Source organism: Cynocephalus volans, chromosome 8 (assembly GCF_027409185.1).
Source record: "Cynocephalus volans isolate mCynVol1 chromosome 8, mCynVol1.pri, whole genome shotgun sequence".
NCBI lineage: Eukaryota > Metazoa > Chordata > Mammalia > Dermoptera > Cynocephalidae > Cynocephalus > Cynocephalus volans.
The window spans coordinates 16,394,014-16,400,556 of record NC_084467.1 but is presented as its reverse complement, the minus strand read 5'-3'; the positions used below and the strand labels follow the sequence as shown (position 1 = coordinate 16,400,556).

Below are 6,543 nucleotides of genomic sequence, written 5' to 3'. Positions count from 1 at the left end.
CAGGTCAGTGTGATTCATGTATCTAATGAATTAATTTTCATGGCTTCTCTCTAGACGTCATAGAATAGGAGCTTTGACTTTTAGCCTCAGGGGACAGATTCTATAAATATGCACTTACAGGTAATTTAAATGGATTACATTAGTCAGCAAACCCTTGTTTTCAGGATGTTTTCTGTTTTTCTTATAAAAAGAGCTTGGGTCTTGATGTTATGGCCTGACTTGGGTAAACATTTCTAGTGTAATTCAGTGTAATAGGAAGAGGAACAATTGTACTGCATATTAATTAATCTAGAAAAGTAGAGTTTTATGGTTTTAATTTGGTGGGTTAATGAGTGTCATTGTCATTTCATAAACGTGTGCAGCAGTTTATTAGAATTCTGACAACCTAGGTCTTTTTTTTAATGTTTGATTTTAAAAAGATTAAATTTGGATTTAGTTATAGATTAGCTAATATTTATTATTGAAGTTTCAATCTAGGATTCACATTCAACTAATACTTATTTAGTACTTCTGAGGTACATTATGTATACAGTTTTAATTTTTTATAGATAATGATACCCAATAGGAATAAAATGTGAGCCACTCATGTAATTTTAGATTTTTCTGTTAGCCATATTAAAAAGTAAAAAGAAACAGGAGAAATCATTTTAATAACATTTTTGAAGCCAATATATCCAAAATATTATCATTTCAAGATGTGATTATTATAAAAATTATTAGTGAGATACTGTATTTTACATTCTCTTCTTTGTAATAAGTCTTTGCACTTTAATGTATATTTTCTACTTACAGCACATCTTACCTTGCACTAGTCAAATTTCAGGTGTTCAATAGCCCCATGTGGTTAGTGGCTCAGTTCAGTTCTGTAGTATATTAAAGGGTAAATACTGCTTTTATTTCTGCTTTCAGAAAGGATCAGAACTAGCAGAATTGTGGGCAAGGGAAAGGATGAAGAGGAGGAGCTATGTGGCAGGGAATACCTATCAGTATGGTGATGCTTCCTACTTCTTTCTACTTGTGTTACTTGCCTTACTAACAGTTCTGGGTAACCTTGTCCAGCATTTGGGCAGTGTATTGTGATTTTATTATTTCTCTGCTTTTTTCCGTTAGAACAACTACTTAAGGCAGGAACTAAGTTCCTTGTTTCTATATCCTTAAGGGTCTGTCAATGCTAGAGACAAAGTAGACACCAATAAATAAAGGCTTGTTAGAAAGAAGTCTTTATACTGTGAACAGGGAGCTTTTTAAACACTGTGTATGAAGATTTATGACATGATTTATTAGATTTCTGGGAGCTGGATGTGTTATGTTACCCATATTAATCATACATGTATTCATTCGCAAGCTTATTCCACGAATTGGGAGTGGGAGAAAATGTGTACGTTATCAGGGATAAATCCACATGTGAAGACTGTAGAATTAGTAAATACACACAGTCATGTTTTTGCATTTTTATACTTGAGCTGTTACCATTAATAATAACTAACATTTGATAAAAATATTCTATGTGGATTATTATTTTTTAGTCCCATTTAACTTTTCTAATACTTCTATGACTAGGCAGGTGGTAGTGACCTCACTGAATAGGTGATGAAAATGGGTTATGTCACTGTTAAAAAAGGCATTTGCTTGTCATGAATGGAGGCAGCGTGTAAGTTCAGCATATGTGGTGGGACATATTTCCCCTCTTTGAAGCTGCAATAATAGCATGATGATGGTGGTTTTACATGAAATTTATGTTGTGCTTAGGGAGATGCAGAGTAGCACATCTGGTTTGAAAACTTTAAAAAAAGCATTTTAAAGTACTTCAGATATACAAAAACATACTATGATATAGTAAACCCATGTATCCATCAGGTGCCTTCACAAACAAAATATTATCAGTCCCTTGCATGTGCCCTTCTTGATCACTTGCTTATCTCTTTCACCAGAGGTAACTGTTGTCCTGAATTTGGGATTTATTAGCCCAATATATATCTTTCTGTGTTTACTCTATATGTATATTTGAGTTTTCTATATATATATCCTTAGTTTTACTTTGCCTGAAGAAGAAATCAGTAGAATTATTACATCTCAATTGGTGGGTGTGTGTACTTCTTCAGCCTGTAAGGTATTTTCTTAACTTACTTCCAACTCATATTTCTGGATAGAGTTATTAAGTCTCATGACTAAGAAATAGGAATGTGTAGTTTGAACGAGCTAATCTGAATATTAGTGGCCAATATTTTGAACTCTTAAGATTTTAATCTTCTAAAGGGCAGGGTCAAGACCATTTTAAATTATTTTACTCAGTAAAGTAAAATTTTTATGTGAGATTTTACTAAATATGGTCTGTTCTCTGTTGGTGGGCATTAGCATAGAAGAGCAATGACATTGAAATTCACAGTGTAAATCTGGCAGTACAGTTCAAGGCCTGGGAAATATAATCACAGTGATCTTTAAGTATCTGAGTTCTGATATTTTTACTTTGTTGATAAATGAGAATAGCAGTGCTTGTTATTAGGATAATGGGGAGGAATAGAGTACATTGAACCATCTCCTGGGTGCTTTATTCTCAGTACATCAGATATTTTTCAAACCTTAGTATTTGTGACCTGTGGGTTTAAACAGCTGCCTGAAAATCTGGTCTGTTATTAGTCCCTTTTTCAACTGTTGGAGGTAGTGGCAGTGGGTGGGATATGTAAGCTAGAAGCTGCTCCTTTCAGATTTTCAGCACTGTGAAAGGTAGGACTATGGTCACTTTCCTATAAGCAGCAAAGATATTCCAAGCTGGTGTGGCATGAAGAAAACAGGGTTTGTGCTTAACCTTGGCCCTGTGTGTAAAATGTAATATTACTTAACTCTGGTATATTGTCATTTTTGTTTAATATGATTTTCTTTCATTTGAAACAAAAGTAATAAATGTTTATAATGGAAAATTTGGAAGCTTTAAGGTTGTAAAGAAAAAAAAAATCAACCATAATTGTACTGTTCAGAGAGAATGTTTTACTGTTCAGCAATTTTTCCTAGGCTTATTTCATTTTCTTTTAGTTACTTCAGTTCTTCCATAGTATTCCAAACTATAGATTAGACAAGAAGTATCAAGTTAACAGGAAGTGTTTTTAGATGATAGACTTTCATTTGACTATTAAAGAAAACATTTGAACTTCTCAGTTTTTAACCTCATTTCAAGGACAAAAACATTTTTTACTGTGGCAATATTGAATTTCATGTAAAAAATATCTAACATATTTATCTTTAGTTTAGCATGGACAACTTTGTATTTATGACAGTGATCTTTAAGTATTTTTAATTTTTTTATTATTAAAACAATTATTTTTTATTTTTAAGAATTTTATTTATTATTATTTTATAAGTCCATCCTCCCCAAAGGGGTGTTTACTTTTTAGAGTTCAAAGATTCCAGTAGTAATCTTTATATTACCATCATATTTGAAAAATATTTTCTGCATATAAGATTCTGGGTTGACAATTTTTTTCTTTCACTACTTTGAAGTGGTGAAAAAATCTGGTTTGCATAGCTTCTGATGAGGTCTGCTGTAATTCTTATCTTTGTACTTGAGTATGTCTGTAATATTTCTTTTATTTCCCCTTTGGCTGCCTTCAAGCTGTTTAATGTGTCCAGGTATGTGTGTTTGTTGGTTGGTTTTATGTTTATCCTGCTTAGGGTTTCTCTAAGCTTCTTGTATCTGTGGTTTGATATCTTTCATTATTTCTGGAAAATTCTAGGCTGTTATCTTTCCAAGTATTTCTTTTATCCTATTCGCTCTTTTTTTTATCCTTCTGTAACTTTAGTGATATGTATATTTGAATATTTGACACTTTTCCACATTAGAGGGTGCTCTTTTTTTTTTTTTTTGTGACCGGCACTCAGCCAGTGAGTGCACCAGCCATCCCTATATAGGATCCGAACCTGCGGCGGGAGCGTTGCTGCGCTCCCAGCGCAGCACTCTCCCGAGTGCGCCACGGGCTCGGCCCAGAGGGTGCTCTTTTTATTTCCTTTTTTCTCCTCGTGTTTCACTTTATTTTCTTTTTCCCTCTGTTAATTTCCTGGCTGGCTGATATGGGGATCTGAACCCTTGTCCTTGGTGTTACAACACTCTATGCTCTAGCCAACTGAGCTAACTGGCCAGCCTTGAATAATTTCTACTCATGTATCTTCATGTATCTTCAAGTTCACTGATATATCAGCTGAACTCAGTCTACTGACATCGTATTTTTTATTTCTGGCATTTGTATCTAACTTGGAAAAATATTTTTCATCTCCTTGCTGTAATTACCCATCTGTTCATATATGTTGTTCACCTTTTTTACTAAGTTCTTTAACATATTAACTGTAATAATTTTTTAAAATGTCCCTATCTTGATAGTTCCAACATCTAGGTCATCCCTGAGTATAGTTGTATTAATTCCTTTTCTCTTCACTACATTTTAATCTTTTTTTGTGTCTCCTAAGTTTTGATTAAGTATTGAACATCATATGGAAAAACAGTAAAAACTGAGGTAAATAGTATTTATACTTGGAAACGGGCACACCTCTTCTTCTTTTGGGCCTTTAGTGTGGGGTGTTGAATCATGAGTTGAGCCAGTTTGGGGCTTTATTGTTATTGTTACCTTTAGTATACCATGGCTTCAAAATCTTGTAGTGGTGGCTAACTCACTGCCTGTTGTAGTATAGTATTGCTTGCTACTTGGTGCTAGGATTGTGGTGAAGGCAGTTTTCCTGATCCCATCCTCAGTTTTATGCAGACCCTGTGTACCTGGGCCTCAGAGGTGTGGTTTTGTCAGTGTTCCCTCTCCTCCTCCATGTGGCAGGCAATGTTTGTCTTATATTTGTGGTTGTTCTTGGGTGGGAGTTTACTGTCCCTTGCCCAGTAGTAGGAGACCTCCGCTTGGTTTATCAGTATGGGATGCTAGGCCCAACATGGTTTCCTACTCTTCTTCATGGGGATAGAGGGGTTTATCTCCTTATCCTGTCAACAGTAGATTTTGCCAGTGTCCTGGGGGAGAAAAGGTTTGTTGTCCTTTCTTCAGTGGCCTAAGGCCTTTGCTTCATAAGAGACAAGGACCTGGGGACTTAGGTGGTGCTTTGTGCCTGTTCTCACCCACGGCTGATCATTTCTCGCATTCCTGCTCCATTGAGTGGGTCTCTTTCCAGTCTTCTGTCATGAACCCAATCTTTCTCGTGAGAATCTGTGAGAGACCTGTAGTAAAGGTTTTACTTGTGTGGTAATGTGTAGTAAAGAGCTTGCAAATGAGTGTAGACTTGCATTGTGTTTGGGGTACTCAGTTGGGAAACTGATATGGTAGCCCAAACTTTGCTTTTATGAATGATTTATTAAACTTTTAGCAGATTTTTCTTTTTATTCATTGTATTATACCTATCTCTTTCTCTTGTGGTCTGCCGTATGTGTTCTATGCTTTATTGGAGGACCTTGTGCCTCTTTGGAATTCAGTTCATTTTGTTTCTTTGCAACTTCAGCTCTCTGATGAATTCAAGAAAAGATGTTTTAGATTATCTGGCCTTGTCTCCTTTTAGAGCATGTGTAATGTATTTTGCAACTTTCTATATCCTAAGCAGAAACAAATCTAATAGTAATCTTTAGAGTTAATTATATTAATGTGTGTCAACTTTCATTCCAAGAAGGATTCAAAGTGCTCATTTTGGCCGCACCTATACTAAAATTGGAATGGCACAGAGAAGATTAGCATGGCCCCTGTGAAAGGATGACACACAAATTCATAAAGTATTCCATATTTTTTTTAAAGGATTCAAAGTTGTAATCCAAGAAGGATTACAAAAATACTTGAAATACTAGGTGAAAAAATTGGATTAGGAAGTTAAAGCAAAGGGAAAAGAAGGATAGGGATTGAAAAATAGCTAAACAGCTAGGTAGAGCATGAGTATTATATAGAAATGAATGCGAGAGACCCTGGATATGGGCTGTAGTTTTGGGTCTGAGCTTCATAATGACCAAAGCAAAGTTATATGATTGACAGTGTTCAGACTTTCATAAAAAATATATTCAATTTCAGGAGTGCATTTTAAAAGTACGAAGAAATACTTTTCACTTTTACTGGCAGATCTAGTGGAGTAAATTATGTAACATATAAGACATCTGTCTTTAACACAGATACTGTCTTTTTTCACCTGTATTACTTTTTTAAAAAAGTGTTTTATATGTACTTTTCTCATATTCTCTGCTGGAGGATCTGGGCTAATTTTATGAGTAATTAGTGCCAGTTAGTGCAATGTAAGATGCTAGCTGTGTGGCAAAATGTTTATGAGATAGCTCCTGTTTGTATCCCAGAGTCCTTAAAACAACTCGTTAGCATATTATTGCTTGGAAGGCAGGATGGGCTTATTATACATAGATTGGGTGAAGAAATTCATTCAATTTGTTAATTTATTCGACAAACATTATTGCATGCCTGCTAAGTACCAGACATTGTATTAAGAGCTGAGGATATAACTGTGAGTAAAAAAAAAAAATCTTCTCACAAAACTTGTATTGGGGTAGAAAGATAGTACCCAAACATATAA

General features: G+C 34.8%; 1 protein-coding gene and 1 non-coding gene across 9 annotated transcripts in view; both read left to right on the top strand.

Annotated features, from left to right (window-relative positions):
• The window catches only part of EIF4G3 (eukaryotic translation initiation factor 4 gamma 3), a 311,414-nt gene that overhangs the window by 45,476 nt on the left and 259,395 nt on the right, over window positions 1-6,543 (top strand). The window lies entirely within an intron of this gene.
• LOC134385312 (U6 spliceosomal RNA) lies at window positions 5,655-5,761 on the top strand. Its single transcript, XR_010024304.1, has one exon. It is a non-coding gene; the product is annotated as a U6 spliceosomal RNA (small nuclear RNA).